The sequence below is a fragment of the Littorina saxatilis genome, linkage group LG14, assembly GCF_037325665.1.
Source record: "Littorina saxatilis isolate snail1 linkage group LG14, US_GU_Lsax_2.0, whole genome shotgun sequence".
Lineage (NCBI taxonomy): Eukaryota > Metazoa > Mollusca > Gastropoda > Littorinimorpha > Littorinidae > Littorina > Littorina saxatilis.
This window is the reverse complement of record NC_090258.1, coordinates 26,112,732-26,140,507: the sequence shown is the minus strand read 5'-3', so window position 1 is coordinate 26,140,507 and position 27,776 is coordinate 26,112,732. Positions and strand designations below refer to the sequence as shown.

General features: G+C 41.0%; 2 long non-coding RNA genes across 3 annotated transcripts; one reads left to right on the top strand and one right to left on the bottom strand.

Annotated features, from left to right (window-relative positions):
• Positions 1 to 8,063: 8,063 nt before the first annotated feature.
• Positions 8,064 to 15,354, top strand: LOC138947444 (uncharacterized). Of its 2 annotated transcripts, none has more exons than XR_011449663.1 (4): positions 8,064 to 8,358; positions 10,297 to 10,526; positions 11,235 to 11,380; positions 13,760 to 15,354. It is a non-coding gene; the product is annotated as an uncharacterized lncRNA (long non-coding RNA). The 2 variants fall into 2 exon arrangements; XR_011449662.1 differs by having other exon boundaries at positions 10,317 to 10,526; positions 13,760 to 15,353.
• LOC138947445 (uncharacterized) lies at positions 10,839 to 16,956 on the bottom strand. The gene is made up of 3 exons (XR_011449664.1): positions 16,417 to 16,956; positions 15,647 to 15,701; positions 10,839 to 11,405 (listed from the first exon to the last, which is right to left on the bottom strand). It is a non-coding gene; the product is annotated as an uncharacterized lncRNA (long non-coding RNA).
• Between the last annotated feature and the right edge of the window lie 10,820 nt (positions 16,957 to 27,776).

The following is a 27,776-nucleotide window of genomic DNA, read 5'->3' as shown; positions in this document are numbered from 1 at the left end:
GCTTTGTCCCACAGTGCACGACAGCAGCGCGTGCGGTATGGGTCACGTGACGCAATACGTCACAACATTTCTGGCCCCCGCCGGTTGCACCCTAGTGACGTCAGACGAACTCCTTTTGTACCTGACAGTGATCAACCCCCACGCTGCTCCCACGGTCAGTGTCACAGTGGACCCGTCAAACCAAACCTTAACTCTGGTCCCAGGCGAAACGAAATTCAACTTGGACTTTAATGTCTCTGAGGCTCTGGTCGGGTCCAAGAAACACCCGAGGGGTGGCAGGGTAGTTCTGACGGCTTGCAGCGAGGATGAAGCAGCCTTGTCTGTCTCCGGCAGCGTCAAATGCAGAAATGCCAACTTCAAAAGTTTTTCTACGTTCACTGTGCTGCCAACCTCCTCCCTCGGGCTTGACTACGTCATCGTGACGCACTGCCAACAGAACCACTGCTTTCTAGGCATCGTGGCGACACAGAGTCAGACACGCGTCAACGTCATGCTCAAACTGCATCACTATGACGACACACTTAGTCCGTTCGTGGAATACGACAACAAAACTTATAAGAGCGGTGACGTCATAGAAGAAGTTCTGGACCCGTTTCAGGCCATGCAGGTTCTGTGCTACGTCTGCGACATGTCCGGAAGCCGCGTCACCGCGTCGTTTCCCGTGGCCGTGATGTCTGGGGGAGAGTTCACCACGATAGGTAACTCCAACAACGGGGAAATGGACAGTCTCTTGGAGTTCCTTCCCCCCTTAGACGCTCTGGGCACGCGTCACGTGGTTGCTAAGACAACAAGGAGCGAGGTGGTGGTGAAGGTGGTGGCGGTGATGAAAGGAACCATCATCTCAGGCCTGGACGAATGCTACCTCGCTGACCATGACGGCGATGCATGGACATGGACCCTGTCAGAGTCTGAAAGTTCTTTCATGCTGGATTCGACCCTCCCCGTTCTCGTGACCCTTCTCGGCACAACCACTAACGGTTTCAACGACGCAGGCATGACGCTCCTGACACCTTTGTCCCAGTGGGGCACAGAGTCCTATGAAGTCATTCAACATTTTGGATCCTTCCAGAGCGAGCTGGTTATAGCAGTAGTTCATATGTCGGACTTATGGAGCTGCCTGAAAATCGACGACAGTTTGCTTAGCGGTACCAGCACTGCTTTCTTCGACGCCGTGCATGACCTGGGCGGCCTTGCGGTGTTTTCTGTTCCTTTTCTTGATGGGTTTGGTCGGCCCAAAAGGCTGTGGTGTGACAGCGCGTCTTGTGGCAACACGTGCACACCGTTCTGGGGCTACCTGCACAGCTGGAAGGAGAAAAACTTCGGTAAGGGCTACGCCATGCCACTGGGTATCTTCAGAAGAGGGGTTGAACAGGTGAGACACTTCAAACTGTTGGTGTTCTTTTTCATTCGCATCATCCACATCGGCTTCGCTGACTGTATGTGCGTCCATTGAGGGTGAAATTCGCTTATAATTTAATCTTATAGTTTCTAACTAGTAAGGTGATACAAGCACAGTCCTTCCCCTGTAAACACTTCGGCTTACTCTGGGTGATCTGGCGAGTTGTTGCGTGTGTGTGTGTGTGGTTCTTGTGTGTGGTTTTCTCAAATTGTTTTAAGCCAAGGCTTGTATATGGGATCAGACCATCCCTCAACTTGGGCACATACCAAAAATCAACGTTCTGGCTTCTTTCTCTGAATTAATTTCGCACATTGCCCAAGTATCCGATAAATTCATTCATTTAAAACAAAATGCCACTCTACCCAGAGATCAGCCTGTATGTTGAGTGTCAGTACGTGTCCAAGTGGAGGGATGGTCTGATCCCATGTAAAAGCCTGGGCCGGTGTAACACGAAATTTTTACTCTACGAAAAATGTACTCCGGAGTAAATATTTCGTACGAAATTCTTACTCCGAGTACACTTTTCGTACGAGAAAAGAACTCCCCAAGGCACGAAAAAATTACTCCCTCCACGAAATGTTTACTCCCCATTTTTTTCACATTCAGTAAAAATCTCGTACGCAAAAATGGGATGCGGGCGAAGGGATAATGCCAATAAGTGATCTCGCGCACACGAATGTCGCGCTACCCTCCTTCCACCCTTTCCACCACCAAGACTAACAGGGGACAAGGGAGTAAACATTTCGTACACCTGGCATGGGAAGTTAAATTGCTTGTGTTTGGGTGAAGTAATTTATTCGTTATTTATTCGTCAGGGGAGTAACATTTTTGTACGAAATGTTTACTCGGAACTCACCTGTCTTGGGGAGTAATTTTCTCGTGTAATGGGGGAGTGCTTTTTTCGTGAAGGGAGTAACTTTTTCGTACGAAATGTTTACTCCGGAGTAAAAATCTCGTGGGAGTAATTTTCTCGTGTTACACCGGTCTGACATGGTGAATGAAATAGTTTGTATGGAAGACCGTGCCTCTAAAAGACTGATTTCGCCAAACCCTCAATCACTTTTGTCTTCTAGTTCTGAGAGCTTCAGCTTTCGGTGGCTTTTTTTCCGTCAATGTCTTTTCTGAAGGACAACCCAGGGGCGGACGAGGGGGGGGTTTCTGGGGTTTCCGGAAACCCCCCCCCCAGCCAAAAAATAAAAATATTTTTGTGTGTTTTTTTGGGTTGAGTTTCAATTTTGTGGGTATTAATCAGTGACAAAATCTGCTGCCTGGAACTGGTAATGATCATCCTCAGAATGCACCAGCTTGCACCATTTTGCATCCTTTTTTTCAAAATTTTCCGGGGGGGCATGCCCCCGGACCCCCCTAGCAAGCTAGGCGCTTCGCGCCGTCGGCTCGGCGCTTCGCGCCTTCACACCCATATCTTCACAATATACTTTTGGAAACCCCCCCCATAAAATGAACTGATCCGCCCCTGCAACCATTTACATGGGTACCGATCGTTTTCTGCATTAGACCACAATCTGAACATTTGATGTTGGGAGGGGGTGGGGGAGGTGATGGTTGCTGCTACTGTAGCGCCTGCTCTTGGTACAAACTTGAACACAAGTCTATGTGTACACGAGAGAGCAGGAGAGAGAACGAACGAACGAACGAACGAACGAACGAACGAACGAACGAACTTTATTACTCAAGGATGGAGATTTTAGGCTGACGCCTGGTCTTACAATCTGTCCCTGCTAAACTAAGACATAAAAATAGAGACAATAAAAGGACAATCGTCAACCGCAATCATACAGGGAGAGCGAGAGAGAGAGACTGAGAGAGAGAGAGAGAGACAGAGACAGAGAGAGAGAGAGAGAGAGAGACAGAGACAGAGAGAGAGAGAGAAAGAGAGAGAGAGAGAAAGAGAGATAGACTGTCTGATCTTTACTTAATGATAGATGTTTTAGGCACAGCCTAGTCTTACAACCTGTTCTTAATGCATCTAGAACACAGACATTGTAATTTTGTTTGTTTGTTTGCTTAGGCCAAAAAAAATAATAGGTGTGGTTACGGTAACATCGCCAAAAGAAATAGGGTAGGAAGGTAGGCAATCACTTTTTTTTTTTAAACTTTTTTTTCTAATGTGTACAAATTAAACCTACTTGACAGGGAAATAAGTGTGCGACTCGGGCGCTTTCGCTTTCATTGCGTTTTCTGCACTCGTTTACTTGTTGTTTTGGGTATTTTTTTGACAAATGTAATAAAAAGTTATAGGGTCGGCCCCCAAAAATAGGGTAGGTCGGGTTACCGTAACCACACCTATTTTTTTTTAGGCCTTAACGCCCAGCCGACCACGAAGGGCCATATCAGGGCGGTGACATTGTAATACATCAGTAATATATATATATATATATATACATATAAACAAAACAAAGAGATGGGCGAACAGGAAGACAGACAAGACAACAAACAAGCAAATAAACGAATAGAACAAATTAAGAAAAAAACTAACAAACAAACAAGAAGCATGAATAACACAAAGTAGGAATGTAAAAATATGTGTATACGAGAGAGAGAGAGAGAGAGAGAGAGAGAGAGAGAGAGAGAGAGAGAGAGAGAGAGAGAGAGAGAGAGAGAGAGAGAGAGAGAGAGAGAGAGAGAGAGAGAGAGAGAGAGAGAGAGAAAGAGAGAGAGAGAGAAAGAGAGAGAAAGACAGAGAGAGAACACACCATTTATTATATGTTTTACTCTTTCATTTCAGCAACCCAGAGAAGTCCCTGCTAACTGCAGTCATTTGGTCTCACAGGAGACAACTGCAACACCGGTGTTTTCCGCGACACCCGTTGCCTCGGAAACTTACTTGCAAGTGACGTCATATGATATCGCTACGTCATCACCGCTCCCCGAAATGACGTCACTGTCTGTTAAAGCCGTGAGCTCCGCCTTGCTGTCATCGATTGTGGAGTCGGACTATCCTCAGCTGAACACGACTGAAGAACTGAAAGAATTCGCCAGCACCGATGTTCCGCCGCTCGAGACTTCAACAGCAACTGCAGGTTACAGCAAAGACCAGAGTCCGTACGATAACACATTCAGTACAAAATATAATGGTCTTTATACAGTATCATCCGAGTCTCACAATAACATATTGAGTACAAACTACAAGGGTTTTCATACAGTATCATCCGTGTCCCAAGAAACAACCGAAGCTTTGTCTACACACTCCTCGGTTTTGATGACAGCGGTTTTGACGTCATCGCCAGTAACATCTGGGGGCTTGGACTCTTCCAGTGAAGTCGACATGGGCACTACCAGCAGTGTTTCACAAATAACCACCGCTTTGCAAACCTACCACCCCCTGGAAATGGAACTGTCCACTCTCTCCCAGACGATAAAACCAAGAGACTTGAGCAGCTGTTCTTGCCGGTGCCAGCGAGCCTCCAACATTTCATTTTCTAACAACAACATCTTGCTACCGTCGATAACCGCACGCCAACGGAACCGGAAGCTGAGTGCCCCGGACAATCGACTGTCGGCGATTATGATTGGTTCAGGTGGCGTGTTCCTACTGGTCGGGTTTGCTTTGATCATCGTTTGCTGCGATTTTACCAGTCTGTTGAGCTCATGGTATGAGAGAAGGGGTAAATCGTCCTCACCGAAACAAAGTGAAAAAGTTAAAAAAAAATGAATTGCCCCCGAATGCTGAGTAGAGATCACATTGTAATTAAGAGGAAAGCCTTGAACAAAAGAAAGAAAGTCAAAGAGGCTGACGTTCGGGGAAAAAAAGACGAGAAGGGGAGGAAAGGATATAACAGCAGCAAGAAAAAGATTATTTCTTTTGGCAAATCGATGTCCTCTAAAGTGTTGTTTGTTAAATAATAATACCTAATAATGAGGATACTTATATTACACGGTAGAAATTAGGATTTTAGAGTTTAAAAAGGATTTAAGTTTTGGAACTTTGTTCACAATGTTGATAACCAATGAGTGTTTGGTATCGAATGATGCGTCGTAGAATTTCCATGTTATTGATGTATATTTTTATAGCGTATTATTTTGATGTAGTTTTCTTAGTGCAGGAGTTTTTGTGTATTTTCGAGGAATTTAACTGTAACTTCTATGGAGGCTGACAGCAGCCTCGAAACTCTCCCCCCTCACCTTAACCCTATAACCCCTTTTCCTGTTGACCTGATCATTTGTTTCTAGGTTGGCTGTACCTTCTCTGACATCACTAAAGTACTTTGTCGTTGTTTTATTGCGGTCGAAATTTCGCGCTGACTAAACTACACGTGCGCTGTGCTTTTCCACAGCTCCCCCCCTCACCTTACCCCTCCCTAACCCTTCCCTGTTGACCTGATTATTGCTTCTATGTTGCATGTACCTTTTCTGATATTATTAATTAAGAGACTTGTAGGATCAGCAAAAAGGACTAGTGCTCATGAATATGCATGGCGTATTGATAATGATTATTGTATTGGTTAAATTTACATTGTTCATAAGGGTTGAAGAGAATAATAGGCTGCATAAGTTATGTAATGTTTTGATACATATATTTTTATAGCTTGTTTTTGAAGAAGAAATCGGGAATTCTCTGTGGAATGAAGGACTATGTTTTAGGCGTATTAACTTGATAAGTAATTTGTTCCTGATATCCTCGTGGTGGCGCGAATCTTCGCTCTCTCTCGTCTGGGTGTTCTCGGTTCGCTACTCACAGCTCTCTCTCTCTCTCTCTCTCTTTTTCTCTCTCTCTGTATGTATCTCTCTCTCTCTCAGTCTCTCTGTCTCCGTGTCTCTCTTTGTCTTTCTCTCTCTCTCGTCTGGGTGTCCTCGGTTCACGGTTCGCCACTCTCAGCTCTCTCTCTCTCTCTCTCTCTTTTTCTCTCTCTCTGTATGTATCTCTCTCTCTCTCAGTCTCTCTGTCTCCGTGTCTCTCTTTGTCTTTCTCTCTCTCTCGTCTGGGTGTCCTCGGTTCACGGTTCGCCACTCTCAGCTCTCAGCCCCGGTCAACGAATAGTCAAGGTATGACAACTTTAACTTTAATAGGATAGGGAAATAGGATGTATACTTTGTAATATGTTGTGAACATTCTTAAAGTAAATTCTTAAATTGTTTTTTTGAATTGTGTGTGGTATGCTTCAAGATTCTTTCTTGTCTAAAGGTTTTGAATGCGAAATGTTAATTTCTCTCTAGTCCAAACCTCTGTGATGTCGGTGCTGTCAGCAATGAGCGTATCCGCGGTTCCACCGCACGTTTGTTTGTAAATTGTCCGTCATCATTGTACGTATGTGTGTACGCCCACTGTTATACGTTCTATGTGTTTCTGTGGTGGATCGCTAAGACTAACACTCCAGCAAACATGGCAACCAAACGTAACATCTCCAGACACCATGACGACGCCACGCACACACAACAATACGCACAACCTACAGGCACACACACAACACACACAACTCTCCCCCACACCCCAGCGCGCACAACTCCCCGTGCGATACTTACATGGCGCAAAATCCTAAAACAGTTCTAAGCGACTCACAAAAACATACACACATAAATAACATTTCTGTACACAATGTCAGTCAAATAGTAATGCTCATCGAAGTAAACTTATACATTTTTTTAATTTATTTTTTATTTTTTATAGATACATGTTTACAAATATACATTGGCACGTGCATACAATATACTTACATTTAACATACATTTATATGGGTGAAGGTTTGTGTACAGGTATGGGGTGTAACTTACACAGATAACAAAATGTACAACACGTATTCATGGATTTCAAAACAAGTGGTACACTTGAACAGGCGTGAAGTCAAAATGCTGAGAACGGGAGAGAATCGTTTGTGCTCTTTGGAAAATAAACTCCCGAAAAAATCAGACCTTAAAAAGGAGGGAGTCTTAAAATAGAGGTAAATTTACACAGGTTATGAAAAGAAAATGTGAAAAGCAAGGTCTTAAAAGGGAGGCAGTCCGTTATATTGGGGGGTCTTAAAAGGGGGTTCCACTGTAATGGGAGTATTTACCCACGTCGCAATTTACAGATTTGAAAGGATGCTAACACACGGTCTCCGACCCCAAAGAGCTACGCAGTGATGTTGGGGTTTGCCGTGACGTCATCACATACCAGAAATACCTTCAAATCGGTGTCTCAGTGTAAAATCAATTACATTTATGCCGGTTTCTCTTTCTCCCAAGCGGAAGGTCGTGGGTTCGAGTCCCGGCCGCCCCAGTGGGTTAAGGGTGGAGATTTGTCCGATCTGCCTGAACCCCGCTAAATCGGCTTCAAAAACTGCATTGTGTGACTTCTGAGGGGTTTGGCACCAACACCGCTCAGCATGCCATAGCGTCCATGTTGGACACGATATGTGAACACAACTGACTGTTTTGGATGCAGATTTGATTGTTCATTCTTCTCACATGCACAACATGTTTCGCATTAGTTGTTCTGATTTGTCGATTTTAATGCGAAAACCTTGATTTTGCGATTTTGATTGTGGGGGACGTCTGTGTCGTAGGTTCCACTGGCTTATGTAAACTCAATCTGTTTTCTGACAAAAGATAGGGTTTTAATGGCCTTTGCAATAGGTTTTACAATAAACGGCCTCATTACAAAGATCTGCCCTCAAACGCATCTGCCTAGTTTATTATGACAGGTAGTATATAATAGAGTATCTGTTTTAAAGGTCCTCGTCTACATTTTCTCACAGAAATTGAGATTTGACCGCTATAATGTTTAATCCATTCACTAACACTTTCAAAAAAACACCCCCCTCCGATCACAAAGGACGGAGCAAGTGTAGCCGTTTGAAAATTCATTGATGTATTCCATCGTAGTAGGATATCCTTATTTGGAACATAATCGTAGTAGGATATCCTTATTTGGAACATAATGTAAACCGGAAGTTTTCAAAGTGCTTAACCACCCAGAATTCCTAGCGGTGAGCAGCCGCTGCCTTGACGAAAGTTCTCTGGTAAGTTCTTTTTATCAATTATGCAATACATTCTTGTCGTATAAGACTTTTAAGTGGCTGCAAACAAGGCTTCATAATGCACCAAAACAGTTTCAAGCAATGTGTTTGCTCTGTTCACGTACTGTGTTCGTCATTCGTAGATATCAAATCTTAGCCGAGTTGACGCATTTCAGGGAACCTCTCAAAAGTCAGTTTTACGCTTACAGCATTGCACATTACGGTACTTTATGTTTGATGGCGGTTTACAAAGAGGCTCTGCTTAATGATTCGGTTCAGGAATTAAGGAGTCATCATAAAAATAAAGCAAAAGCATAGGTCTAACACTAACTCAATGTTTCGAGAGGCACAGTTCCGACACAGTGACACACGTAGCCTACACTGACAATGAAATCTAAAACGCTTGCAATCGATCTAAATTTGTATTTCTGCACACACAAAATATTTCGACTACAAAATAAGGATCGGAATCAAAAACAATTGTATTTTCCAACAAGAGTCCTTGATTTGTGTGCTTTCATTTTTAATGAGTTTACGTAGACTAGTCTAGTACCCGCAACACCGATGTCAGAATCGCCATTGATTTTCCTGCAAGACTAACAACTACAGATCTAACTGAATCAGTTGAATCGGAGATCTAGATTCTCCGGTCGAATCTTAGAATGCAGCTGGTTTTTATATTTAGTCAAGTTTTGACTAAATATTTTAACATCGAGGGGGAATCGAAACGAGGGTATGGTGTATGTGCGTCTGTCTGTGTGTGTGTGTGTGTGTGTAGAGCGATTCAGACTAAACTACTGGACCGATCTTTACGAAATTTGACATGAGAGTTCCTGGGTATGAAATGCCCGAACGTTTTTTTCATTTTTTTGATAAATGTCTTTGATGACGTCATATCCGGCTTTTCGTGAAAGTTGAGGCGGCACTGTCACGCCCTCATTTTTCAACCAAATTGGTTGAAATTTTGGTCAAGTAATCTTCGACGAAGCCCGGGGTTCGGTATTGCATTTCAGCTTGGTGGCTTAAAAATTAATTAATGACTTTGGTCATTAAAAATCGGAAAATTGTAAAAAAAAATAAAAATTTATAAAACGATCCAAATTTACGTTTATCTTAATCTCCATCATTTTCTGATTCCAAAAACATATAAATATGTTATATTCGGATTCAAAACAAGCTCTGAAAATTAAATATATAAAAATTATTATCAAAATTAAATTGTCCAAATCAATTTAAAAACACTTTCATCTTATTCCTTGTCGGTTCCTGATTCCAAAAACATATAGATATGATATGTTTGGATTAAAAACACGCTCAGAAAGTTAAAACAAAGAGAGGTACAGAAAAGCGTGCTATCCTTCTTAGCGCAACTACTACCCCGCTCTTCTTGTCAATTTCACTGCCTTTGCCATGAGCGGTGGACTGACGATGCTACGAGTATACGGTCTTGCTGAAAAATGGCAGCTACTTGACTAAATATTGTATTTTCGCCTTACGCGACTTGTTATTTTTGTATTTCTTATGTCTATGTGTGTGCCGTATGTGTGTAAAATGTGCGTGTTTGTTTGTATGTGTAAAATGTGCGTGCGTATGTCTGTGGATGTGTGTGTGTGTGCGTCTGTGTGTGCATGTGTGTGTGTGTGTACGTAGTACATGCGTGCGCGCGTGTGTGTGACATTCACGTGGTAGTACGAGTGATTGTGTGAATCGGAGTATCTGTACGTGTTTGTTTTCTTATACCTGATCATGTTTTAGACGATTCATGTATGCATTTATAGTTCTTAAAAATGCCAAACGTTCTGTATTGCATGGTAGGTATAAGCCACGTATTTTATTCACTTATGATTCATGTCCGTCAAGTATAACCGTTTGTCCATTTCTTAGACTGTGTCTTTTAACACTTTTGTTTTGTTGTTTCTTTTTTTTCTGTAAAACTAAAAGCTGTCCATTTCGATACTCAGGTCGAACACAGTACGCTTATCTCATGTCTCAACTCTGAGCTAAGCATCGTCTCCACCGGTCAGAAGAGGCAGGGCAGGGCCAGCAGGTGCGGCAGTGTTACATTGTTTGTCAGCGCAATCGGGGACACAGAGAGTCCGCATGCGGACAGCTACTCAAGAAGCTGCCGCCAAGAGTTATCGGGAAGAAAGATCCAGTCTCTTAGTCTTACAGTGAGTTTGTGTAGTTACAAATGTAATGGTTTGAAGATTTTTTCTCTCTGTTATTACTTGAGTGCTTATGTTAATCTCAGTTATTCAAGTATGGGCTGTATAGTGTAAATGCGTGTGTGTGTGTGTGTGTGTGTGTGTGTGTGTGTGTGTGTGTGTGTGTGTGTGTTTGTGTGTGTGCATATGAGAGAGAGAGAGAGAGAGAGAGAGAGAGAGAGAGAGAGAGAGAGAGAGAGAGAGAGAGAGAGAGTGGTGACACACTATACTTCCGTTTGCTGTTTAAATGGATACTTACAAAATCGACAATCCCATCAATCAGTCGAGACACAATTTATTAACAAAAGAATTTTAATTATATACCAACTTATTTAATGCATACACTCTTACATATGTATACATCTGAATGCATAAAGCACACACACAAACATGTACAAAGTAACCCCCCCCAAAAAAAAACAAAAAAAAACAAAAATGCTGATAACTCATGAATTACTTCTACAACTTACTTCAAATTTGGTGTACATTGGCCTGAGATATGGGATGATAATTCCACAAAGTTTCATGAATGCCGGTCAAGTGCGCATGGCTTATAATTATATCTACATGCCACTTGTTTCATAATACTACATCTATTAAAACAGATAAAATGGATACAAATTTGAATGCATTACATTATTTCATGACAATAGGACTATTAACTGTGTTGGTCAGAACAAGATTAACGAGATGACCGCGGGGGAGCTGGTCCTGTCCATTGCTGAGCGGCTCCCATCCCCGGTTTTGGGCATGGCCTGCAACCTTAACAGAGGATCCTTCCCAGAGGAGCCTACTTCAAGTGCAGCCACATGTCCTTCCAGGTGTGTTTGTCACCACTACCAAGACCTGTAATTACAAAAATAGTACTTAAAAATCTGAAACAGTTTCAAAAATGTTAGCACACTGCTGTTAATCGTCATACGTTATACATGACTCGACTATGATGTGCCGTAATTATGCATTTAAATTATGATGAAAAAACAACAACAACCTGAAAAGTGATGGGCGTGTCCGGATAGGGCGGATAATCGTTATATGAAATCTTTAGAAATGTGTCCTGTTTCAGTTATTAATCTTTAAATGTTATAACAACATCCTGGAAATTCAGTAGAAATGGCCCCAGTCAGGCTGATTTTTTGGCAACTACAGGGTGACCTTAAAAAAATGCAACCCTCAAAAATGCGAATAACTTTACATCTGTTGACCGAATCACTTTATATTTGGGGGACATAAACTTCAGCCTATCCATGTCCCTTCCACATCTTGGCAACTTTTTTGAAATAGCACAAAAGTCTGACCATTTGATCTACAAAATTGCCCCTTTGTGAAAGTGTCACGGTAGCTGAAGTTTATGTCCCTCAAATATAATGTGATTCGGTCAACAGATGCAGAAGTTATTAGCATTTTTGAGGGTTGCATTTTTGGGGGGTCACCCTGTCACCCAGTCTTCTTCAAAATGGAAAAACAACACTGCTAGGCACAACAGCTGAACCAAATCAATTTGAGTGGGCAAAAGTTGTTCTTCAATTTGAGATAATAAAACAACAAACAGGGTCACTCTTGCTCACACAATCAAATCTGCATCTAAATCAGTATGTGTTGTTCACATATCTTGTCTAACATGGACGCTATGCATATATGGCAGGCTGAGCGGTGTAGGTGTCAATACTCTCAGCAGGCATAAAAGGCAGTTTTTGAAGCCATTTTAGCGGGTAATAAGACAAAGAATGGTACATTTGAGTAACTCGCAAACGCATTGCCTTCAAACTTTCGGAGATTTGTGTTAACACATGTCGTAAAGTACACACGAAATCTCAAGTCATGTGAGGTATTAGTTCTGCTGTTATGCGACATCCCAAAAAGAGTTTTAAAAATAAGGATCTACCCTGTCCGATTGAACAGAAGAAAAAATAAATAGAATTAGCATGCATTTAGAAAAATGAAAGCTTCATTTTACCCTTAAATTTAATACAGTTTCACCAATGGCTGTTCAAAGCGCACTTGTTTAAACGCACACACACATTTTTGGAAAATGCTTTTTCAAGAGCCATTGATCAGTTAAGCGTGTCGGCAGTGAGCTTTGCTATGCGTAGGCCGACATTTGCGCTCAGCGCTCTGAATGAGTCAACTTTAAAAAACTACTTTCGCGTTGAAATCCTCATACCACCCATGTCTGATAAAATATGTACATGAAATTTGAGTATGTGGCGCATCTGTCATTGTTCTTGAAGATTTCAACAAATAAAATTTGTTCAATGATTCAGCAAAAACCTATCGTCAATTTAAGAACTGTTTCTGACATGACAAATAACAGCAGACCTAATGTCTCAAATTACTTGAAATTCCGAAAGTACTTTACAACATGTGTTAGCACAACTTTCCGAAAGTTTGAAGGCAATGCGTTAGCGAGTTACTCATATGTACCATTTTTTGCCTCATTACCCGCTAAAACTGGTTCAAAAACTGCCTTTTATGCCTGCTGAGAGGATTGACACCTACACCGCTCAGCATGCCATAGCGTCCATGTTAGACAAGATTTGTGAACAAAACTGACTGATTTGGATGCAGATTTGATTGTTCTGTCTAAGGACATGCTAAACATGTTTCGATTTGGTTGTTCTGAATTTTTGTCAATTTTAACGCGGGAACCTTCATTTTGCGAATTTGATTTGGGTGTGTGTGTGTGTTGTAGGTTTCACTGTATCGACAATACGTCATGTAAACTCAATCTGTTTTCTGAATAAGTTAGGGGCATAAAAGGCCTTTCCAGTCATATAATTGGTTTTACGATAAACGGCCTCATCATAAAGATCTGCCCTCAAACGCATCTGTAAAGTTTTTTTTATGACGAGTAGTGTAGAACAATCACCATCTTACACATCTGATCGCAAGATTATGCATTCCCGAAAAATTCTGCTGTCTCCGGCGCATCAGTATTTGTCCGAAGGGTTTGAAAACAAATAATTACAACACACACACACACCCCTCCCAACCTCCACCACCACCCAAGAAAAAAAAAGAAGAAAAGAATAAATACATTGATAAATACAAGAATGAAAGAATTAATTTACTTTTTTTTCAATTGTTTTTTATAACAAATCTATTGCTTCTAGGTCATCATTATCAGGCCGATGATTAAACCAAAGCTTAGTCACGGAAATGCATATATGGACTAAAAATGACGTTTTTTTTTCTTGCAGGACAATGGCTTGAATATGACTTCATCCTGAATCGGCAGAGCAGCGATGTATTCTTATATGGATGCCATGGACGTCTTCCACCTAGCGGGCACACAGATGGTTCACAAATCTACCCACTTGTATATTGCATACCTACCCCCTCACTCTTAACCATTGCTCCTTCACTTCTGCAGCTGCATCAAAACACACACACACACACACACACACACACACACACACACACACACACTTAATACCGATGCCACATTTCAAGTAATCGGGCTGCAGGTATATTTGTCTTCTTAAGTCCACAATCAGAATGGCAGGAGCTATTGGAAAAAACGTTTTCTTTTTTACATTTTACGGTAATTACATTTTTGTCTTTGATCTTCAGGCTTCCATAACAGTTCTCTAAATGTATTGAGAATACGCCTGAAACGTTACATGAACCAAAACAACAACAACCAAAAAACAAACGCTGTGCATAGGGAACACAAATATCAATGATCTTTCTTTATTTGGTGTTTAACGTCGTTTTCAACCACGAAGGTTATATCGCGACGGGATATCAATGATAATTTAGAAGGGAGAATCAGCCGGGACATTATTTATTATTCTGAATAGATCAACATTCATATATGCATCAAGTGTACTAATTGATCCTGCTAAATAGTTGTATTTGTTTGTGACTGATGCACTTTTTATTCACTTTGCACATGTATCACGTAAGAAAAATCAAGGGAGGTAATTTTGCTCGGATTAGATGGTTCCCTCCCCTGATAACAAAAGCACACAAATTCATTTTTCCCCTCTTCTCGTATGTGTTATTCAAACGTTTTGTTGGTTTTTGTTGAATATTGATGTGAAAGGTTCAGTCCTTCCTGAGTAAACTATTCGATTTACAGTCTCAGAACAGACCAGGCCTGAAAAGACCATCGCTAAACACATCAACTAATCCGCCTGGGTGCAGTTTGTGATTGTTTTTTATTGACTGATTTGTGAACGAACACAAGCAGGAATCTGTGATGATAACACATCAAAATAAATTATCACTTTGCGCATGAAGCAGCCAGGTTGTCGAATCTAAGTCTTTGTTCATGTACAATCTTGTCTAAATCTGAGATGGTGAGCCAAAAGTTTTCATGGGAACGACTGTGCCTTTCTGTGTCTCTCAATTTTTACACCACTTGCTACTCATGATTGCATGACACTAAGAACAGGCAAGATGTGGATATCGTGGTTTTAATGATACATTCGGACATACAAATGGTTACCGTTGTTTTCTTAGATACGTGTGATCTCTCTTTTCCCCCTGGTCCTTTCTTTTTGATGTTATTTAGCCTGAAGTTTGTTGCAACTATTGGTCCGCTTGCATTTGTTGTTATAGTAATTGTGGATATGCTATTTAATTTGTCTGTGTTGCCTAATTATGTTGTCACTGTCAGCTTGATGAATAAAGGCTATGAGAAAAACAAAATGTTACCCTTCACCATCAGCAAAATATGCAGCTAGCTGCATATACTAAATATTTCTGATACCTTGACCAAATACGATGTTTATTTTTGCGTGTTCTCGTTTTTTCAGAGCGAACACACACACACACACACACACACACACACACACACACACACACACACACACACACACACACACACACACAGTCTCTCTCTCTCTCTCTCTCTCTCTCTCTCTCTCTCTCTCTCTCTCTCTCTCTCTCTCTCTCTCTCTCTCTCTCCCTCTCCCACCCACACACACACACGTACACACACACACAGTTTCAATGTTAAAAACTTAAAACACGTATCCCTGTAGCATCGATGAAGATTGTATGCAGGAACATCATAAAAGCTTGCTTACAAACGGACTCGCTGTCTTCGAATAAAACAGCTTTCGAATAAAATAGCTTACCGTTGGATCTTTGCTCAAACTGCGGCTTTCTTGTCCACATTCCTGGCGCACAGATCTGCAATGTGCAACGTTACTGTTGAATACACACACTTTATGTTGAAGTCACAGGGCACAGACAGACATACCCCCCCCCCCCCCCCCTTACACACACACGCGCGCGCGACTGCGTGAAAATGCACGTCACCTTATCATTTAATCACACAATGTAAAAACGTGGTGGTTAAAATCTGAATAGTATCATATGAATCTCTGAAGAGAATCTTTTTTTTTCCAACAGTCGTTCGTGTAAGGCACACGCAGACGGAATGTAGCTGAAGCCATACCGTAAAAACTAAGAACAGATCTATAGATTCTAAAACAAATGTGACATTTTAGTTCTATTCATCTGGATGAGCTTGATCTGTCCGAAGTAGAATCGGCCACTGAAAATGCAACTCCCCTCCCCCCCCCCCCCCCCCTCCCTTTCCCACGACACACACCACGACACGACACGACACTAGCTGAGAAAAGGAAAACGTGTGGAGGAATACATGATGTAAAAACCAGATCTAAAAGTAAGCCCGGTTTACCATTTCAAACCGCCTTTGAGTATGAAATGTTCGGACGCGCCCTTTCAGCCTACAGTGAAAATGGTAATGTACACGTACAAGCTTTGTTTCAGAACTGTGAAACGTAATAACTAGGTTTGAAAATTGAATTCAAATATATACAAATAAAGTTAATGGAAGATCAAAGTAAAGGTTGGGTGTAATGTCAAAAAGTATACTTACATTCCGTTTCAGCATGCTCAGTCTTCCACAGGAAAAACTCCCAGGGCTTTGTCCTGCTTGCGATTTTGCCAAAAGTACTTTGAACACACCCCCGACGTAACTTTCAATGAGCATCATAGTATTTTTGCCACTTGCCGGTTGAATTTGGCGCCTAATTCCAACTTCGCTGCATCTCAGGGTTGTTTCTGGTCCCCCAAATGTACACATTCAGACCTATGCTGCCCTGATCGATCACAATTTTGCTTTTTACGTAACTGGCGCAAGATGGCAGACATCTTTGGACCGTAAATGACTCTTTGCGCATGCGCCGCTAATAATTTGATTGGTCGATATTTTTAGGTAAAGCACATGGTCTCAGAAAACAGAAAAGTAAACATTGGAAGCGTGAGTCACGCTCCCAAAAAATAAAAACTTTGTTTACATATAAAAAAAATTCTGTAACTTTTTGCCCCATGGTTCATTCATCATCTGAAATAACTTTTTAGCGAAATCTAACCATAAGATTATTGGAAAAAAGTCAAAATGTAGACGACCACCTTTAAACAACGTTTGCAGATTTCATGACGTAATTTTTGAGTGCCTCAGAAATCGTGGTGCCCACATGCACATTGCCATGACAACATTGATTTCACGCACACTTAACTTGCGGACATGAAATTGAAGTTGGTTGTGAGTTTCTTTGAAAATCTTGAACCGTCTTGAACCCATTCTCGACTCCGAGAACGTGCGGTTTATAATGACCTTTCCTTCGATGGAAATGCAGAACAATGGCAAGAGTATCGTGAAGCAGGTTTTCTGGTGCCAGAAAGAATAGCCAGTAGCAGGTGAAGAAAGACATGGCTTATGTGTGCATGTCTCAAGAAGGAAGTATATTTTGGGGAACAGTCTAAGTAGTATTATTTCTGTCTTATTGTTGTGTGTTACGAACATGATTTTGATTAATTGGGTATAATATAATGTCAAGTGCAAGCACCTATGGATGCTAGGGTTGACAGCCTAAACACCCACGGATTTTTGTCTTGTCACGTTGCACGTGAAGTTTTTGTGAATCCACCTAAACTGGTGGACGGGTGAGCTGTCCCGGTGTAACACGAGAAAATTACTCCCACGAGATTTTTACTCCGGAGTAAACATTTCGTACGAAAAAGTTACTCCCTTTACGAAAAAAAGCACTCCCCCATTGCACGAGAAAGTTACTCCACAAGACAGGTGAGTTCCGAGTAAACATTTCGTTCAAAAATGTTACTCCCCTGACGAATAAATAACGAATAAATTACTTCACCCCAACACGAGCAATTTAACTTCCCATGCCAGGTGTACGAAATTTTTACTCCCTTGTCCCCTGTTAGTCTTGGTGGTGGAAGGGGTGGAAGGAGGGTAGCGCGACATTCGTGTGCACGAGATCACTTATTGGCATTATCCCTTCGCCCGCATCCCATTTTTGCGTACGAGATTTTTACTGGAAGTAAAAAAAATGGGGAGTAAAAATTTCGTGCAGGGAGTAATTTTTTCGTGCCTTGGGGAGTTCTTTTCTCGTACGAAAAGTGTACTCGGAGTAAGAATTTCGTACGAAATATTTACTCCGGAGTAAATTTTTCATGGAGTAAAAATGTCGTGTTACACCGGTCACTTTTACCTGAATTGTCATAGAGGATGGATGGAAGTTATATAGAGTGAATGACTTGCCGAAGTGAGGTAAATATTCTTTGATGTTGTGAAACCGATTTAGTTAGAGTATCGAATTATTAGTAGTGTTTATGTAAACTGGCCAACTCCATGCATATGTATACAACATTGCCAGTTTACATACCAGAGACTTATTATTGTTGTTTTTCTTTGTACGTCAGACAAAAGGGAGGAACCGAGGAAGTATGAATCCGGCATCCCCCACCGCCATAGTCTTCTTAACCCCCCCCCCCCCCCCCGGGTTAGGGGGAGTCCCATATCGGTTGGGACGAGAAAGAATTTACCCGATGCTCCCCAGCATGTCGTAAGAGGCGACTAACGGATTCTGTTTCTCCTTTTACCCTTGTTAAGTGTTTCTTGTTTAGAATATAGTCAATTTTTGTAAAGATTTTAGTCAAGCAGTATGTAAGAAATGTTAAGTCCTTTGTACTGGAAACTTGCATTCTCCCAGTAAGGTAATATATTGTACTACGTTGCAAGCCCCTGGAGCAAATTTTTGATTAGTGCTTCTGTGAACAAGAAACAATTGACAAGTGGCTCTATCCCATCTTCCCCCTTCCCCGTCGCGATATAACCTTCGTGGTTGAAAACGACGTTAAACACCAAATAAAGAAAGAAAAAGAAAGAATAGTCTTCTTCGACAGCGGAGAGCATGAGAGCATGACTGTAACATAGCGTCTACGTCTATCCATTGTCACTCGTCATACCAGCATGTCCACTGTCACCGTCTTCATCTCTGTCATCTACAATTGGTCCTCGTAAACATGAGTATCGCCATTATGCACGCCGTCTTCATCTTTACCGTGTCATTCGTCGTCGTCGTCATCATCATGGAAGACTTAAATGCATGTGTGTGCGAGTAAAGGCCAGTTAGATAATTGATTTGTTGTGTGACCAGAATTGATAGTTGAATATTGTGCGTGTTGGCATTGGATGTATATAGCACGCCTCATTCTGAAAGCACGAAAACGAGATCACGCAACACCACTTCTTCACACTGCACTGGTTACCTATTCAAGCCCTCATTGACTACAAACTGTACACCCTCTGGTTTAACTTCTTTTCTGGCTCGTCTCCTGCTTACTTCTCTGAACTCCTCACCGTCTATTCTCCAGCAAGACAACTCCGTGCCTCTTCTGACTGTCGCATCCTCACCATTCCACACACCAAAACCAAAACATACGGACAACGCACTTTTACTTTCTGCGCACCCACACACTGGAATTCTCTCCCCTTTCACACCCGCCACTCTCAGTCACCCCCAGCATTCAAACGAGCACTTAAAACGCACCTCTTCAAGAAATACAACCCCTGATTTTGTTTTCTCAGTCCATCAGTAGGCTACATGTAGTGTATTTGTTGTTTTAGTGATAATGTGATAATGTGTATACACATTTAGGGCTGTTTTTCAGTATTAATAACATGTTCTGTTTGATTAAGGGTATTCAGCTGGTATTTCCTTGTTTTTACTACCTATTTTATTCATGTTTTTATTACTTAATTAGTGGAAGAATCTGTTGTAATGTATGTTTGATGGTGTATGCTTTTAATCAAGCGTTGCTGACTATGAATGTAGATGTAAATGCTTGTATAACTGTGTTTGAATTTTAAATGTGTCAAGCGCAAAGAGCCTTGTAAAGTTATGATGTTGCGCTATATAAATGCTCATTTATTATTATTATTATTATTATTATGTATTGTGTAGTATTTGGATGCAAAGGACGAAAGTAAATTGTTAAATTGTTTTTCCCTTCTTGATTATTGTTGTGAGTGAGGTCGAACCTGGAATAGAGAGTATGAGTGATTTGTGAGTACATCATATGTAAATTTATAAAACCCATTCATACGTAAATTTATAAAACCCATTCGTATTTCTGTCATATTGTTGTGAAGATTCGCCACAGTTGAAGTGTCTGCCTCACTCTTCTGTCAGATGTAACTAAGGTTCAGAATATATGATTTTTGGAAATAACTCCGTCGGGTTTGTTTGGGTTTTGGAAGAGTGAATACCCTTGCTTTTCTTCAAACGAATAAATTCCCACACGCTCCTGTCCTCGTGGTTCAGACACAACCCTCGCTAATGATTGGCCCCTCCAATGTTTGTCGATTAAAAGCAAGGGTATTCTATCTTTCACTATACCCATAAAAGTTATTTTCGGAATTCGTCTTTGAGGCCAAAGTATCAACAACAACCACAAACAGTTTAGCAACTCAGTGAAGATTAGGGTCGGTAGGTTGGTTGCTTTTCACAATGAAGTTGGTTTTTGCTTTTTACATTTAGTCAAGTTTTGACTAAATGTTTTAACGTAGAGGGGGAATCGAGACGAGGGTCGTGGTGTATGTGCGTGTGTGCGTGTGTGTGTGTCTGTGTGTGTGTGTGTAGAGCGATTCAGACTAAACTACTGGACCGATCTTTATGAAATTTTACATGAGAGTTCCTGGGAATGATATCCCCGGACGTTTTTGTTTTTTTCGATAAATGTCTTTGATGACGTCATATCCGGCTTTTTGTAAAAGTTGAGGCGGCACTGTCACACCCTCATTTTTCAATCAAATTGATTGAAATTTTGGCCAAGCAATCTTCGACGAATGCCGGACTTCGGTATTGTATTTCAGCATGGTGGCTTAAAAATTAATTAATGACTTTGGTCATTAAAAATCTGAAAATTGTAAAAAAATAAAAATATTATAAAACGATTCAAATTTACGTTCATCTTATTCTTCATCATTTCCTGATTCCAAAAACATATATATATGTTATATTTGGATTAAAAACAAGCTCTAACAATTAAAAATATAAAAATTATGATCAAAATTAAATTTCCGAAATCGATTTAAAAACACTTTCATCTTATTCCTTGTCGGTTCCTGATTCCAAAAACATATAGATATGATATTTTTGGATTAAAAACACGCTCAGAAAGTTAAAACGAAGATAGGTACAGTAAAGCGTGCTATGAAGCACAGCGCAACCGCTATCGCGCCAAACAGGCTCGTCACTTTCACTGCCTTTTGCACTAGCGGCGGACTACGTTCAGTTTCATTCTGTGAGTACCACAGCTTGACTAAATGTAGTAATTTCGCCTTACGCGACTTGTTTTTTGATACAGGCGCGTGTGGGTTTTTACTGGCCGGAAATCGCACTAGCTGTGTCAGCCTCCCCTGGATGTCGAAGACGAGAAACTTTCCTTGTAAAGTCTGCAAAATCAAGTTTTATGATTTTCTTTTTTGGAGGGTCAAACAAGTACTAAGGTGGGTTGGACAAAAAGGGGTCGGTCGTGGAATCGGAAACATTGAATTTGTTTCTTCTTTGCCTTAGTGTTAATTGTGCTGTCCTTCGATGAATGTTGGAACTTTCAAGAATCCGACACTGAAGAGCTCGCGACCGCAGGGGCAATCATCTTGACTTCACGTTTCCGCAAGCAAAAACATTTGCTTTATAGTTTGATGTAAAATAAAAATTTAAAAAATGTTAAAAAAAAAATCCAAAAACAAAGACTGCCAACGTTCCAAAATTCTTTGCTTTTGAATTTGATGTAAAAGACAAGAGATCTCAAATCTTCTTGACACAGACAGCACAAATATCGAGTTTTTGCCGCCTTTGAAATCTTCTTCGGGACAAACATATATACGAGTAGAATAGTAATGCAAAAGCAAAACAGAATAAGAGTGAATGATTGAAGCAAATGTAAAACAAGTACAGTGGAACACCCCCCCCCCCCCGCCCCATTTTAAGACCTTCAGAATTGTGGTCTTAAAAAGGAGGAAGCCTTAACATGGAGGCAGATTCACAGAGATTATGAACAGAAAATCTGAAATAGCAATGTCTTAAAATGGAGAAAGTCTTAAATTAGGGGGTCTTAACAGGGGGCTCCACTGTAATTATATCTACATAATGGAGAAAGTCTTAAATTAGGGGGTCTTCACTGTAATTATATCTACATAATGGAGAAAGTCTTAAATTAGGGGGTCTTAACAGGGGGCTCCACTGTAATTATATCTACATAATGGAGAAAGTCTTAAATTAGGGGTTCTTAACAGGGGGCTCCACTGTAATTATATATACATAATGGAGAAAGTCTTAAATTAGGGGGTCTTAACAGGGGGCTCCACTGTAATTATATATACATAATGGAGAAAGTCTTAAATTAGGGGGTCTTAACAGGGGGCTCCACTGTAATTATATCTACATAATGGAGAAAGTCTTAAATTAGGGGGTCTTAACAGGGGGCTCCACTGTAATTATATCTACATAATGGAGAAAGTCTTAAATTAGGGGGTCTTAACAGGGGGCTCCACTGTAATTATATATACATAATAGAGAAACGAATCTGTTGTAAAGTTGCAGGTCTTTCAAAGGTCATGATTCTTTCATCTGTTTTCTAGGGAAAGACTTGGAGAATGTTTTTTTGGTTTTTTTTTACATAAATCCTGGAGATGGAACGGTTGCAATATTTGCAAATATTATGACATGTAAGTCTTGACTTGTAAATCAATGGTTCAAAAAGTCAAGATTTTTGAAACATCCCTTCCAAATGCTAAGTTTCAACGGCATCTCGGGGACCTGGCCTGAAGTGCACAGACAAAGTTAGCCTACCACCCAAACGGGAGCCACCCGCAGTGCTGGATTGGTTGAAACTGAGATGTGTTGTGATTTCAACCAATCAGAACCCGCGGTTTATTCTCTCTCGTTTGGGTGGCACCCACTTTCGGTTCGTGCCCCTCATCCCAGGCCTCCCACACCACCCCTGCCGCATGTTCGAAGACCACCCTCTCTTACACCCTTCTGATAACCATCGGTCCACGTTATCGCTACCCCCCGCGGGTTAGGGGGAAGAATTTACCCGATGCTCCCCAGCATGTCGTAGGCGACTAACGGATTCTGTTTCTCCTTTTACCCTTGTTAAGTGTTTCTTGTATAGAATATAGTCAATGTTTGTAAAGATTTTAGTCAAGCAGTATGTAAGAAATGTTAAGTCCTTTGTACTGGAAACTTGCATTCTCCCAGTAAGGTCATATATTGTACAACGTTGCAAGCCCCTGGAGCAATTTTTTGATTAGTGCTTTTGTGAACAAGAAAGAATTAACAAGTGGCTCTATCCCATCTTCCCTTTCCCCGTCGCGATATAACCTTCGTGGTTGAAAACGACGTTAAATACCAAATAAACAAACAAACGCTATCGCTCATGGGATATAAATGAGACCCGAAGGGAAGTAACTCATTTTGACCTGAGTTCAGGATGCTCTTACACCAGATCCAACCCTGCAGCTTATTGATCGCTTGTCCCTATTGTTTCTCGTTTTATTGTGGTATGTTCAATAGAATAAAACCTTGTTTAAACCAACGGATTGTTTTTGTATTATGTGATTACATGTAAACTTTGTATAGTTTCTGCACAGGAAGCAGCCAAATGGTTTACAGAACGATCTAACAAAAAAAGCAGTTCTAACCTTATGGAACACACTTACAATAGCATGTAACAGCATTAAATGACACAGTTCGTTTGAACGGCCATTTAGCTTGCGTAAACTCCACACCAGATTTCGTGGTTTATTTTACCCTTGAGCCATCGTGGACCCGTGGCACACACTTTCCTTTTTTCCCACAATTTCGTCGTCAGTTTGTGATTTTAATGCGACTCGCTGTATCTGCAATAGCACGTAATCGAGTACCTCTGAATCTAAACTGCAACAAACGACTGCGTCTTTTTACCCTTGAGCCATCGTGGACCCGTGGCACACACTTTCCTTTTTTCCCACAATTTCGTCGTCAGTTTGTGATTTTAATGCGACTCGCTGTATCTGCAATAGCACGTAATCGAGTACCTCTGAATCTAAACTGCAACAAACGACTGCGTCTTATCCACAAGGCCATTAACTGCACCCGTCGCCAAGACCCTGTCCTGATGTAAAATGCACTTCACATGGTTTTGCTCCAGCTGGCATTTTTTGTGCCGATTTTAAAACTTTGAAAACCATCTCTTTTCTCCCCAAAAGCAGAATCTATCCACATGTTTAGCATGGTGCTATTCACCTCACGCCGTCGATCCAAATATTCTTAGTACGCTCCCCCTAACTTCCTGTTCGTTGCTGCGATGCGTGCCTCAGCTGGTATGTCTATAAAAAATTGAATAAAAGGTATCTTAACAAACTTAAGATGTTAACTTTTTAATCGCATTTACTCGTCGAAGGTTATATCTAAGCCCTGACTGTTTTATAGTGTCAACTTTACGTCTGATTGAAGAGCAAATAAACAGTATGTGCATCAAAGTTGCGTTTTCCGACGAATATTCCACTTAAAACATAAAATATGGACAAACGAAGCTTCATGTGGTTGTACAGCTAGTATACATTCATTCTGTGTTCAATTGTGTTTCGATAGGCTAAATTTGATTAGGCCAAAAAAAAAAAAAGGTCTGTTTACGGTAACAAAGGGTGAAAAAATAGGGTCGGTAGGTCGGCTTTTTTTTTCTTTTCTTTTTTTCTTTTTTTTGTTCTCCCCTCTCTATGTTTCACAGTTCATTTCTTCTCATCAATCCCTGTTTTTGCCCAACATAACTATAAACAGTACTTTGAGCTTACCTCCCTTCTGTCGTCTGCTGTTTGAGCGCAAACAGCTCTATTTTGGATGCGTTGTTTTTTGTTTTTTTTAGACGATCCAAAAAAAAGATTAGGGTCGGGCCTAAAAACTAGGGTCGGTCGGGTTACCGTAAACAGACCTATTTTTGGGGGGGGCCTTACCAACCATAACAGCACTGAAGAGTTGTTCGTGAAGTAAATCACTGTTTTGACTTGCATTTGATACGCTCCCCCGAGAATCTGGCAGTCTGTGCTTAGTACGCTCCCCCTATAAGCCTAGGTACACTCCCCCAAAGATCAATAAATTAGAATTTGGGAAATGTAGCCGTTATTGAGCAAGCTGCAACCCTGTCAACCTTTCTTTCTTTATTTGGTGTCAGTTTAACGTCGTTTTCAACCGTTCAAGGTTATATCGCGGTTCAAGGTTATATCGCGACGGGGAAAGGGGGGGGGATGGGATAGAGCCACTTGTTAATTGTTTCTTGTTCACAAAAGCACTAATAAAAAAATTGCTCCAGGGGCTTGCAACGTAGTACAATATATGACCTTACTGGGAGAATGCAAGTTTCCAGTACAAAGGACTTAACATTTCTTACATACTGCTTGACTAAAATCTTTACAAACATTGACTATATTCTATACAAGAAACACTTAACAAGGGTAAAAGGAGAAACAGAATCCGTTAGTCGCCTCTTACGACATGCTGGGGAGCATCGGGTAAATTCTTCCCCCTAACCCGCGGGGGGTCCCTGTCAACCTATGCCGTACGTTTATCAAACAACAGACATCTGGTTGAATAGTTAACTTTGGTTTTCTGTGCCTGAATATCAACATAATCTGCACTGCATCATCATGGAAACATCAAACGTTGTTTGCACTCTAGTACACTTAACCTAGGTGGGGTCACAGAAGTGTTTGCACTCTAGTACACTTAACCTAGGTGGGGTCACAGAAGTGTTTGCACTCTAGTACACTTAACCTAGGTGGGGTCACAGAAGTGTTTGCACTCTAGTACACTTAACCTAGGTGGGGTCACAGAAGTGTTTGCACTCTAGTACACTTAACCTAGGTGGGGTCACAGAAGTGTTTGCACTCTAGTACACTTAACCTAGGTGGGGTCACAGAAGTGTTTGCACTCTAGTACACTTAACCTAGGTGGGGTCACAGAAGTGTTTGCACTCTAGTACACTTAACCTAGGTGGGGTCACATAAGTGTTTCTCCCCTTTGTTTCTGCTTCGAGTCTTGCACGCATAATTTGGTATTTGTAATTTGTTTTTGATTAAACAGAGCTAGAAGAGAGCGTCTATGTGCACATTTGTTTTCATACTTGACAGCTGTGTGGTTTTGCTCTTGAATGGCCATTCACATGACTCATAATTACGCTGATGGGGTCTATGTCGACCAAAAGAGTGGGATTCCCTGTAGGTGGAGTTCCTGTTGGGGGATTCCCTGTAAACAGGGAATACCACAGGGTGTTTTTTTTCAATAAAACTTGAAAACCATACTCGAATTTCTAAGAAATATCAAAAAAGATCGAAAAACATCAAATTCTAATGATGTCGCTAAGCATCACGTGACTTTCAGCGATATCAGCGAAACGTTACAGGAACTACACCTTGTGGTATTCCCTGTATACAGGGAATCCTCCTACAGGAACTCCACCTACAGGGAATCCCACTTTTTTGGTCGACATAGACCCCATCAGCTATAATTACGTGCTTTCATAGATGCCTTCTCGCAAACAGAACATTTATATATGGGTCCACTGCCGCAATCCTGTGGTCTTCTAATGTCCCTTTGTGTTTGTAGCTTTTCCCACACTCTGGGCACAACTCCAAACAAACACCGGCAGTTTTCATGGGTGTTGACGTCATCAAAGGCTCCGTTGTGACCTCTTATTCTTGAGTAACATCCAAAAAGCTGTCTAAAGTCACTGCTGACAGCTCCATCTGTACACAAAAAACTCTGTACCGATAAATAACTAATTCAGGAAAATATAGACAAACATTGCTAAATCAGTGGTGTATTTGTGTGTGTGTGTGTGTGTGCGAGTAGACTGAGGTTACTCACATCGTCTCAGTCAGTCAGTAGATAGTAAAAATAGTGGTCGAAGTTTGCGGATCATGAAAAATGCGAGCTTCACTTACCGGTAAATACTGCATTTTTTCATGATCTGGGAACTTCGATCTATATTGTTACTATTGACTGTGACTCGTTGTGCAACCTCTACTTATATATAAATATGTATTTCGACACAAAATACCCTTCTCTTAGGGAGTTAACCAAGCCAATAACTGTACGGAAAGCAAAGGTAAACTGTCGGGGGATCGTACTAAGAAAAGAAATCACTTGTAGGGGGGGCGTATCAAAGGTGGTCGGGGGGGGGGGGGGGGGGGGGGGGGGTGTATCAATAAAATTCCGAGCGTCGTAATTAATCGTCCAAATATAGAAAGATGAAAAGCTTTGAAATTATCATTGGTGGTTCAAAGCAAGTGTTTTAGATTAAAGAATATCCCTGGATAAACAAATCGAAGCACAATAACTAAAGGTAAAAATAAACTAAAACAATACTTGTTACAGCACAAATCGTGTAAGTGCTCTTCGAAATGCCATCCAAAGTAGACATCTGAAAGCATGTAGTTAGTTTAGTACATTAGCAAGCAGCACTATAAAAATAAAGTGACATAATTTGACGAAAAGTATCCTTTTTTATGCGTTTTAGTTTGAGACTCACCTTAATCTCGCGTCGTTTTGCGCAAACAGGATGCTAGGGGGAGTGTACTACTAATATTTGGATCGACGGCGTGCACCTGTCTGTCAAAAATGTTTCTAGAGCAATACTCAGTCCTTTCGTAAATTCTGTGAAGGCAAGTTTCAATTACATTACTGGACCTTTGATTTTCAGCAATGTTTTTTTTTTAATAATTTTGTTAATAGATTTTATTGACGGGTCCTTTTTTTCTCTCTATTTATTGAAGAGTATAAATTTGTGATTACCTGAGAAGGCTAGTGGCTTTAAAATCTACCTTAAAACTGTCATCACATCGTACAGAAGGACACACAACTCACACAGAAGTAAAGACAAGCAGCAAAA